Raw genomic sequence first — 13033 nt, 5'->3', positions numbered from 1 at the left:
CTCTCTCTCTCTCTCTCTTCTCTTCTTCTCTCTCTCTCTCTCTCTCTCTCTCTCTCTCTCTCTCTCTCTCTTCTCTCTCTCTCTCTCTCTCTCTAGTTCTTTCAAGAGCCGATTTGGCTCCAGCTAATTATCGGCTTCCCATTCAAGTTTCCGTCATTTCTATCGGATCCTTTCGAGGATCGACGCCGCCGATAGAGAAATAAACGCTGGCGTTATGGCACCGATCGTTAATATACTTCTGGCGAGCCGCTGCTCGTCGCGCGCGACTCGATATGGCGCTTAAAAGCTACTGGTACCGTCAGAGATCGTCGGCCAGATTGCAAAATTTTTTGTCTCTCGCTATATAATCACTTCTTGATGCCGGCTATCGACCGATAGCGAAAGAAGAAACTGTATGCGCGATGCACGACATGTGCTCAACGACAGGTGCATACGGACATAACACGCATTGGGGGATTAGCATAAAAATTTCAGATAGAGCGGCTACATCGGATGCACTATCTTGATCCTATGAACGAGCGAATACCAACGACGATGCAAAACCTGCCGAGCTGAGCGAATAAGAACTTTATATCCTGGAAGCGTACAGGTCGCGTAACGAAGTTGAATTTACGAGGTTTTATCGAGAGAGCCGAGCAAAATCGCGCGTCGAGGCTAGGGAATTATTCGCGCTAACGCGCTCATGTAGTAGTCCATCGAGCTTGGAATCGGAGCGATTCGCTCAAATCGTAAAAGCTAGACACCTGTCTTAAGAAAATTGTAAAACATTACAACTCGTCATGTTCAACCATTGTGACAGATCCATCGCGGTCGGCCAAGTTCACTGAAAGGAAAAACGAGTAAGACGAATTGCATACAGACAAAACGTCACGTTGATGCGCGAATCGAGTTGAACATTTATTTCGCATCAAGCGCAAATGAAGATCAATTCGCTATTAGAGAGATATCCGAGACGAATCGAAAATTAATTCACGATATTCGAAGTAATGTAACATTCTGGAAGATGCAATGAAGATACGGAGCTAGCGTGTCTCCGCTCGAAAGCGAATCAGATACGTTAAAAGAATAAGAATAATATTTTCGCCGACAAAAATTATCTTTATGATACTTTCAACCTTAGTTTCGTAAAAATTTTACTTGCATATAGATAGAATGATTGGCAAATGTGAATGTGATGACATTTTTTATCATAACTATTATATCTTCTCTATTTAACAAATAAATAAAAATTAATAAATATTAAATTAGCCTATATAGTTATTTTAGTTATTGTTCATTGCCTCTCAGATTCTTTTATTTCTCCTAAATTTCTAACTACAATTAATTTCCACATATTTTGAATGTCAAAACAGATGCAACAATATTATACAAAATTACAGTAACATTAGAGTTTCTACATTCACTTCTCATTTCCATAGAAAAATGCGTGCATTTAGCATATAGTTTACGTTATATATACTGTAGAATAGAAGTGCGCGCATTTATCCTGTGGTCACAATTTTATTATCACGATTATTATATAAGATGCGTTGAAAATTCATTTCGGAAGAAGTCATACATATCGTTGTTCGACACATTCTGTTTAAGCACGCAACGTTATCTATACATACGACGTTTCGATGGAATAATAGAGACATTTAAATGCCTCTGCTACTTCTTATAAGTTCGCGTAAATTTCTTTCCTCGCAATGTATCGCAAATCAAAACGGAATGCATATATTAAATTATTTAACTATAAATCGTATTTTTGTAATTATGATTTTGATTATGATTGCGATTCGAGAGAATTTATTTGAATATAACGAAAATATAATGATAAACTGTAACGACCTGCGAAAACAATATTTTTATTTATTGAAAAGATTTTCAAATACAAAGCATAGAACGAGCGAACATTCTCGCGAGCAGGAAAGCAGAGATTCGACGAAATAAGACTCCGAAGAGACAACACGCGTATAGATAATCGAATATTAAATACGAAACTTACGATCTTGATAATTTTAGTTATAAAATTATCGCCACCATCGTTGTAACTCCTTCACGAAAATCCTTCGAGCTCCGAAAACGTCTCAAAATACCAGAGATGGATAATGCTAAGTTAAAAAGATAAAAATAATGTTAAAAAGTTAAAAAGTTAATTAACTTTAACTTAAGTTAAATTTTAGACTCTTAACTTTTTAATTTTATTTAGTTACATTTTATCCGTAACTATTAATTTTTTATTTAATTCTTTGAAGTTAAGTCTCAGACATAATACGCGGCAATAGCGATAATTTGAAATGAGGTGAAAATTACAAAAGTGAGCAAATTTACTAAGTGTTGACCAATGAAAGTATAAATATTCTAGTGAATTTGCTCACTTTTGTAATTTTCACCTCATTTTAAATTACACAATCGATCCTCAGATTAATTTTGAAAAAAATTATTTTTTAGATCATAATGTCCTAATTTTTCTTAAAATGAGATTAAGTAACTACAATATAGATTATTAAATAAATTAAATTTTTAATTTTTTTATTCATATGTCATATAATAATATATATAACATATAACGATATAAGTTATATATAAATTATATAACTTTAAAAAAACAGTCAGTACATAGGGAAGATACAAGATCAGTGATTACTTTTTAATAAATCTTAAGCCATAAGAAATTGACCAATTACAATCGAATGCGAGAAGAATATTTGACTGTAATTGATCAATTTCTTATGACTTACGGCTTAAAACACTTATTGTAGATCCGGACTAAGGCTTATGGCATAAGGCATAATCGCATAAACTAATCAGAGGGCTGTATTAGCATCTTAAGAAATTACTTAAGATGAACTTAAAATATGAACAGATTACGAATATACGCCCTTAGTCTTATTATATCTTATAATTTTTCTAAAATACTTAAAAGAGATAAAAAAGTTTTTTAATTTAAAAAAAAGTTAAAAAGTAGAACGTTTAAAAGTAACTTAGTTAAGTTAAAATTTAATGCATTTAAATTTAACTAAATTAAATTAAAAGTTATTAACTTTTTAACTTTTTTAACTTTTAATGTTTTAACTAGTTATTATTCAACCCTGCTTATTACTCTCCCTTATAGGTGCTCCTTCGTATTATGTCATATCACAGATCAGTATTCGAATCTTATATATTGGGAGTACAAATTAGTTCGGTCCATTTCCCTAAAAATAGCTCCAGCTGTTGTGAATGGTTCATAGTGACAGCTGATTTTGGCGGTTTCAGAGAGGTTAAACATCTGTTAATAATATTCAGTTTACATCGCTTTGAGTTTCATACAAAAACCTTGATTTTTACTGTGTTTGAAATGTCGAATTTTGTGTTAACTAAGCAATATATGCGGGAGGTTTTGATTTTTTGCTTTAATTGGAAGAAAAGTGCGGCTGAAGCCCATCGAATGCTTGTCGAAGTTTATGGTGACACTGCTCCAACTGATAAATCATATAGGGAATGGTTTCGATGTTTCAAGAATGGAGATTTCAGCGTTGAAGACAAGCCTCGCTCTGGATAGCCAAAAAAATTCGAAGACAAAGAATTAGAGGCATTACTCGAAGAAGATCAGAATCAAATGCAAGAGGAGCTTGCAGAATCATTGGGAGTAATTCAATAAGCCGTTTCTGTACGATTGAGAGCCATGGAAATGATTCAAAAACAAGGAAATTGGATGCCTTATGAACTGAAACCGAGAGACGTTGAAAGGCGATTTTTCACTTGCGAACAGCTGATTCAAAGACAACAGAGAAAAGATTTTTTGCATCGGATTATGACTGGAGATGAGAAGTGGATATTCTATGACAACCCCAAAAAGACAAAATACTATGCTAAGCCCGGTCAATCGTTGCCATCGACCTCAACATCAACACCACGGCCGAACATTCATGGTTCGAAGATCATGCTCTGTATCTGATGGGGCCAAAAGAGTCTTGTTTACTATGAGCTGTTGAAACCTGGCGATTCCATTATGGGCGATCGGTATCGGCTATTGATTCGTTTGAGCCGTGCATTGCGAGAAAAACGGTCGGAATACGAGCAAAGACATGATAAAGTTATTCTTCTTTATGACAACGCTCGACCTCATGTCGGCTAAAATCATAAAAAAATATTTGGAAACGGTCAAATAGGATGTTTAATTGCACCCGTCGGTATTATATTCTCCGGACATTGTTCCTTCTGATTACTGGTTGTTCCGAAGGATGCAGTACGATTTGGCAAGTCACCGGTTCACTTTTTTCGCAGAAATCGAATTGACTTCAAAATTGGATCGCCTCCAAGGATCATTTTTTCGAGATGAAATTCGAAAATTGCCTGAGAGGGAAAAAGTAGTAGGCAGCGATAGACAATACTTTAATTGATCTGTTCATTCATTTTGTTTTGAAATAAATGCATTTTTGAACGGACCGAACTAATTTGTATTCCCAATACTAAACAGTATATATAAACAAAACATATAAATAAAATATAAAGTATTTTTTAAATGAAGTATATATTTGTCATTTCCGTTATTTGTAAGACTGAAACCCTGGAATCATGAATTAAAAAAATAAAAAAAGAAACAAATTTAACTTTTAACTTTTCAACTTTTACTTTTTTTATTAACTTAAACTTAACTTTTAATTCAATTAATTTCATTATAAATTAATTTTTAAGACACTTTCGTAATATTTTAACTGTCTATATAGTCTATATAAGTATTAAGTACATCTTCCATATACCTAAAGCTTGGATTCATGATTTCCTTACATCCACACGCGTCGCCTCGGGAGGGAGACTTACATCTTCGTTACGATTACCCACAATGGTATCAATGAAAGCTAATGGATCCTCTGTCGCTTTCCATTAAGGATACAGTCGACGTGCAGTTGCGCGCAAAAGCAAAAACGTCCACGGACAGGTGGAATCACGGCAGAATGGAACGTCAAGTATCCTGAATAACAGCGTACTTTTTCAGCATTCACGTTTCTGCGTGCAGAATGTACGTATATACATATATATTCGTATATATATATATATATCTTGAGACATAAATTTATCGCGAAACTGATCAACGCTAATAAGCCACGCGCTGTCCTCGAACAGACGCACGCCCTGACCAGTTTCCCGATATAACCGGCATTTCTCATCGGATCGAACCGATTCCTCTTGTTCGCCAGCGAGGTGCCACGCCAGACGCGTTACCTCCATGTGTCTTGCCCGATACTCAGAACGGTAACTCGTTCAAGACTTAAGACGACAAACTCGTTTTACGTACCCACCATTCCAACCACTCGCGATCTCGTCGAGCGTGCATCAATTACTCGTGAGAGCTGATGCAATCTCATAACGAATAACCGCATATTTTATACCAGGTTAAATTTAAAAGATATTAATTCCACATACAAAAAAGAAAAATCTGATCAGTATCTTATTAATCAGTAATTTATTTTCTTATTGTCAAAATGTTCATTAACTGTCTAAAGGTTTATATAAATATAGATTCGAATTTATACATGTATGTCTTTATAATTTCTGCATTCCATAAAGAATAATAATAATAATAATAATAATAATAATAATTTTACTGACTGTACAAAGAAAGTAACAAGTACAATACAAGTCGCACTGTTAAATCTATAATGTCAAATTTAACTTAACGTGAGTCATCACTGCTCCTCAATCATATCGTTATTTTACTAAAACAATTTGATACTATCTAGTGTTAAATTTAATTATTATTATTAAATTTAATTATTTGATAAAAAATAACGATATATTTAGTAGGAGCACATTTAATAAAGCGACTCACATTAAATTAAACTTGACACTATAGATTTAATAGTGTAGTTAAAATAAACAGAATAAGTTTTAGATTTTCCTTCATTCGATATATCGCACATTATCTGAATTAATTGTTTACGTTCTAGAATCTAAAAATTCTTCCTGTATAATTGCAATTTTTCATTTCTTTACTGCGACCACTTGCTTGGAGTTCTTGATATATTCGTGCAATTTTATCGCAATCGATGAAGACACGCAAATACCGGTAAAAAAATGAAGTACGTTCTACCAATTACTCCGGCGAACGTCCTCGTTCCGTCATGAGTCGCGGCGACAAGGGTTCGATCATTGACTCGCAGCATCCGACGACACGGCGCGGCGCGGCGCATCCGATGCTATCCATTGAAACTGCCGGCGCAGAGTGAAACGAAGGTAATCGAGCGCGTCCGCGGACATACCGTGCACGCACATAAACGTCCCGAGTATCTCTTCTGCGAGAGGCCATCCTCCGCCATGCCACCGGGAGAGGACGACCGGAGAGAGGAGCCTCGCTACGCCGCGCCGGCCGTCATGACGCTCTTCCGCGGGCGGTGAGCCCGAAGCGGGCGAGAACAGAGCCGCAATTTGCGTAATTGCGATGCATCCTTCCCCTGCATCCGCGACAGGATGCCTCCGCGGCCCTGGACTCTGGACATCTCCCTCCCCCATTCCCTCCGTCTTGCCCGTCCCTCGTCCCTGTATTTTACGAGCGCTATAGATGGAAATTTCGCGGCCATTTCGAAGCCATACTCTACCCCTCGAGCCACAGTACGATGGCAACGCCAATTAGTTGCATTCACGCCTCGTCCTCTTTCCCTCTGCATCAGGCGCAGGTGCCAGGGGTGTGATTTCCGATGACGGTAATCGCGATTCCGACCGCGCCGCGTCGTAATGCTGATCAAAGACGATAGTTGAAAAGAGAAAAAACGAGCGGTATGCGCGCTATCGTCCACGCCTATTTACCGGAGCGCACCACTGAAATCTACATAATAATATTATAATTTACAGAACAAGATATCTCCTCGCTCTCGATGATCCGCGGCCGCGGGGATGTTGGCGGTGGATGAATGGCGCGCGCGCTCAACGGGAAACGTTTCGCGGTAAAATGTCCACCGTTGCACGCGGCGTAGTATTAATTTTATTTATGGAGGATGTGCCGCAACCAAGTGGTAATTCTGATAAGATGAACGCATGAATCGTAACGCCAAGTATAGAGCTGTTTCTCGTAATTCGTATTTGCAGTAAGTTTAAATTCTAATGACACTACATGAGAATCCAGCCATTTATCATGTTATTAAAATATCAGAGTGCTGATTAATTTTATTCAAGTTTCTGCTGCGAGTTAAAAGATATTACATACCATATTTTATAATCATGCTTGATCGTGTCATTTAAATAGCAATATATTTTATGATGATCGATTCTTCATCGTCATAAAATGTATATTCATGCCTCTCTCTCCTTCAAGTTATTCATAAATTCAGATAACATGACACAATAGATAACTTTCGAAAATTCCCTTGAACACATTACCTTTTTTAGAAACACAAATCAATTTTTGGAAAACCGATAATTATACGCTATCAACCTAATCAAATGTGTAATTATTCGGATCGCGGGCCAGCGGAACGCGTGTTGTACCGCAAATTGGATGCACATATTTTACGAGTGCGAGTGATTTAATACCGGTGGAATATACCGGTAGTTAGGCACGAAATTGCAACAGACCATATCCCCTCCTCGTCAACATCGATGTGCAAAAAGCACAGCGGAAAAAGTGCTCGTTACATTCCGGCCGCGACACGCGAAGCCGTATTTAAGCTGGTTTAGCTGGTCCAACACGATGCACCTGTCTTTAAGTCATCTTTGATGACTTTTGAGAATACTCGAAACAGATATCGATTACAATGAGTGTTTCATTCAAATCCCTAATAAAGAATATTTTGAAAAACCAAGTTTTTACAATTTTTTATCTTAAATCTAGCAATTATTGATTTCACTCTTTAGAGTGACAATTCGCTCTAAGAGTGTATCCACATTCAAAGATTTGATGTGAATTTATATTTATTTCGACAATATGAATGTAAGATCTTTAAATATGACACAGGCTTGGCTCGATGTTCGGCTTGATAATCTGAACGCACCCTAAAAGTTTTAAAGAGTAATATTATGATTGATGAAAAGATTTATGAAACAACTTTTTAGTTAGACAACTTTTATGTTTTACATTGACACACATTTATAAGGTATTTATTCTCATCTAATTTAACTGCTACTAAATTAATTATATATAATTTGTACGTAGCACAATTTCTTATTAATGATCTTCAGTGTATTTTCTTTATTATATATTACTATTATTATTATATATTATATATTACTATTTTATTCTTATTCTTATTCCTTGTTTTTTAGTTTGTTGTTCTATCATTACATTGTATTACTTATTCCTAATACATTTTTACATTATACTTTTATTCTTTAACAGAAATAATTATAATATCTATAATACATACAAATTACCAGATGAATACACTATTAATAACATTCTGATTAATATTTACTACATACGGAGCAATATTATTGATAATTTTAATATTGCGATCGAGAGCGAATTATAATTGTATGTATCTTCCTTTTGTAATAATTTCATTGCTTTTTGTTAACATTGATAATGATCCGACATAGATCGAAACATTTATTTTTGTTTTGTTTTGTTGATTACCGACATATTAAAGTTTATATTTAGCTAATTGACAGATTTATTTATTAACATTTTCAATTTTTAACTTATAACGATTAATCTTAGGCTTATAGCCCTTTTTCATTCGGTTTTTAATTTATTGAGTCTTATTATTATTTTAGTCTATATAACAAATGTTTGTATGTTTGATTGAATTTTGACTACACGAGCTCAATCTTTTGTATTGTACAATTTCAAAATTTCTGTTAACCTATCAAATAGTGTTTCATCAAGATCAAGAAATTCAAGAATTATATCTTGGTTTTGTCTTGAATCAAGACAAGCCCTTATCTTGGATCAAAACAAGAAATTGAAAATTGATTTTGAGACAAGATAAGATTGTTCATCAAGATTTCTTGACAATAAGTCAAGAAATTTTTTTAAATTTCTTGAATTCCCATGACAATTTTTATTTTTAATAGTTTATTATTTTAATATTCATTATTTTAATATTTTATTATTTTATTTCTGATTTGAAAAGTTTTGAATAAGTTAGGTTTCAACATTTTCAATTGTATTTATTGGTACTTATAACAGATTATATAATATAGAAATGTATATTCATACATTTTCACTAAATAGTAAAATAACATATGAGTAGAGTGTAAATCGACTATTGAAAAAGTGAAGTCCCTGATCTAATCAAATTAAATTATACATCTTTGTTATACATGATATTAACTTTTACATTAATGTGAAGGAATACATATAAAATTAATATTGCAAGATTACTTGCAAAAGTATATTACGTATAAACATTTGCGTACTTCTACTAATAATATCAATTAAATCAGGAATGATTTAAAATGTGTAGTAATTATAATAATAAGAATTATATCTAATAATCTTAGGAATTTAATAATCTGAAATAGTTACATTTGGTAACCTCATGATATTAAAAATGATAATTTGAAAAATATTTTTAATCTTTATTAATAGATTTGTGCATAATAGTCATCATAAGCACGCTTTTAAACCATGAATTTAAACATAGTAAACTACGATTCGACATTCAATTTGTATATTTTCTTATTATCTCTTACGACATGACGTAATCAAAGAGTCATAAGGGCCCTGCTTAAAAAAAATCAAGAAATTTCAAAAAATTCAAGATTCTTGAATTCAAGACTAGAAATATAATATCAAGAAATGATCAAGACGAGAAAAACGAAATTTCTTATCTTGAAAATCAAGACAAGACAAGAAATGCTCTTTAAGACAAGAAATCTTGTCTTGATGAAACATTGCTATCAAAATTATCCTGTTTTATTCTATCAGAAATTTGATAAGGATGACCGACTACTCGTTCAATTTGTCTTTTAACGAACGGGAGATAAATTTAAAAATCAATAGACACGCCACTCGTTTTGCATGACTCGCGTGCGTACACGCGTTCATTGCGAGCTACACGCGACACTGCGGGAGTGGCTCGCGGGCGCGCCCTATACAGCAGGTTTGCCGCACCTCGCCTGCATGCATCTGCCTGTATCAGGGTATCGATGCACTCGGGAGATCGGCAAATCTAAGACCGTGCAACTGGTGTCCAATGGCGTGTCAGCAGTCGCTACACATTGGCGAGCGAGCGAGGTGAGGCGCGCGCCCGCGCCAGCCGGAACGAAGAGTGAAAGATTTTGCTTGCTTATTTCTTTAGTCGTACCTCCCCTCATAACGACAGTCAATACTCTATCAGAATTCTGCGTATAAGAATACAGAAAGCGCATTTAACGATATACAAGCGGAATAATTGCAAACGAAGTCACAAAAGTATATCCTTAATTCATTAATGTTCATTAATTTCTACCTCATTGTAGATTAATCTTAATCTCGGTTTAACTTACTTTCCATTCTTAGAATTAGAAAAAGATAAACAGTAAGATAAACTGAAATTAAAATTAAGTTACAAGAATTAGTAGAAACAGGCACAGGTTAGATATATATTTCTTAATCAAGGGAAAACATCTACCTCTTTAAAGAGATATATGCAGGACGAAAGTTGGGATCTCAAACTCGGAACTCGTCGATTACAAATTGAAGGATTGAATATAACGTATGCCACGCGTCGTCTCGAGTAATGTTTTAAGACTAATTACAACAAGGGATCCAACATTGTTTTATTAACATCGTTAGATGTTAAAGAGAGTTACCTCGCTCATTATAAGTGCAGCAAGTGTCGAGTTTTTATATACAAAATAATTGAAGAAATTATATCGTTTGATAATATTAACATGAATTAAATAAAAATGAAAATGAAATTTTAATGTTCATTAAAGCCAATTTTAATTGACTATGTTTTACAAAAATCCAAAAACTCGTGCTAATTGACAAAACCGTCAAACTATCAGTTGTTATTTTACGTGCATAGATTTTTCAGATTATCACTCTAGTGACCAATATGCTCGATGAATACAAAAATTTGTAATTGAACTCTAAATTGTATTTATTCAAAAAAAAATTTTCACATAAAGAAAATGTAATCATATATTCATTCAAAAGTATGAGTTTTCAAAAAATATTTATTCACAAAAAACTGAATATTTAACGAGTATTCATATTCATTCAAACAAAATATAAATTGAAAAAAAAGCTCCAATAAGCAATCGTTAACTCTTAATTTAAACGGTACTTTAATGACTTTAAGTAAAAAAAATAAATTTTATTTATTTTTGTCATTGTAATATTCAGATTTTATAAAGGAAACTTAGAAATTTGAAAAATATTTTAGAAAGATATACATTTTTATTTATAAATCTATCCATTTGATAGAGCGCCATACATATTTCGATATAATTCCGGTTATATGACAGTAATGTTATAAATATTTTATAGAATATCTTGAGCGCGACATTATGGTTTGTGGACATTAAATTCCTAGATATATTATTTATTCTCAATAGAAATATCTTTGTTTAATCTATAAGTTAAACAAGATCGCCCATCGTATAAATTGCGGATCAAACGCGCGATGTAATCGCGTAGCCATTGTTTTATATTATAGATTTCTTTTATAGACTTGCAAGCTATGTATAGGTAATACAGAGTAAAAGTGAATACGAAATGAAAATATTCGTAATCATATTAAAAAAACATTCATTCAAATGGAATGAAAAAATATTTATTCATTTCTTAACAAATAAAAAAGAAATGTATTCGAATGAGTGTTTTCATTCATTTTTTATTCATTTATTCGAATATTAGGTGCATTCATTGGAAATACTAATAGTGACGATTAAATAAAGTGATATGTTTTAGGTGGATTTGAACCCGGATCTTTGATTCACAGAGAGCAGACACGAAACTCTCTATGCCACGATCGCCACAAGAGTGAACGATGAAGAAGCCCGGACTGTCCGGGGAGAAAAGACGACGGTAAGGCCCCGAAGAAGAGAAGAAGGGGAGAGGTGGAATGCGCGCGGTTCTCGAAGGAGGAGCTGTCGGCGGTGAAAAATCACACACCCCGCCACGGCTGGAGCGCAGCATCTGCTCTACATACCCTGGCTCTCAACCTATGTATCTACCTACACGCATCATCGTCGATCGACGATCTGTGAAAATCGCTCAATCGATGACCTCGAAGCGCACCTTCGCACCCATGGTGCGTGCGATAATCGATTCCCCGGTGCACGTTCTCCGTATGCTCCTCGAAATAATTGTGTCGCGCGGGATAATTATAACTTTCACAGATTATGAACGCGCCATTCTCTTTGCAATACGTATATTCTTTGATAATAAATCTACTCCGTTCTCGAGTCGACAAATTTGCTAATAAAAATGAAAAAAACTTTTCCAGCAAGTCGAATAGATTTAGATGGTGTACTATAAATTCAATTGTGTTAAAAGTGACTATAATACATGTATATATGTGTATAATTAGTATAGTGTATAGTTTTTGTGTGAAAATGACGCTCTATGTATATAGTACAGGTTTGAATGTAAATCCATTTTTGTATGCAGTATAATGTGTTATTTTTACACAAAAAATTAATTATACACATAGTATAGTGCAGTCACTTTTACACACATGGATTTGCAGTGTTTTATATAATAGCTCAATAAACGTGTAATTAATTAATATAATGTCATTTCTCTACAGATAATTCAAAATCTGTCTATTTCATCTGTCTATTTCATACTTTTTATGAAATATCGACTGGTGAGAAAGTCTTACTTTTGCAATTTTTTATTTGCGACTTACGTCACCGCTTCGCGCTTAATGAATCGTTTCTTGTGTCCGTACATCCAAGCTGTCGTGGATAATCGTAGCTATTTTTAAAATCTCTCGCACGCGATCATTGGGGCTTCCGCGAAGACGCGGGAGAGCTCATCAATGAGAACCTCGAAGAATCGGAGTAGCAGAGCAAGATATACGTGTGCTGGCTGAGCTACCGGTCGGTCGGGTTGGGTCGCTGTTCTTCTGTGTTTCACATCTCTCTCTCTCTCTCTCTCTCTCTCTGACNCTCGACCGACGGACCACGACGGTAGGGG

Source organism: Atta cephalotes (genome assembly GCF_000143395.1).
Source record: "Atta cephalotes unplaced genomic scaffold scaffold00021, whole genome shotgun sequence".
Lineage (NCBI taxonomy): Eukaryota > Metazoa > Arthropoda > Insecta > Hymenoptera > Formicidae > Atta > Atta cephalotes.
Note: the sequence above shows the minus strand (reverse complement) of the source record.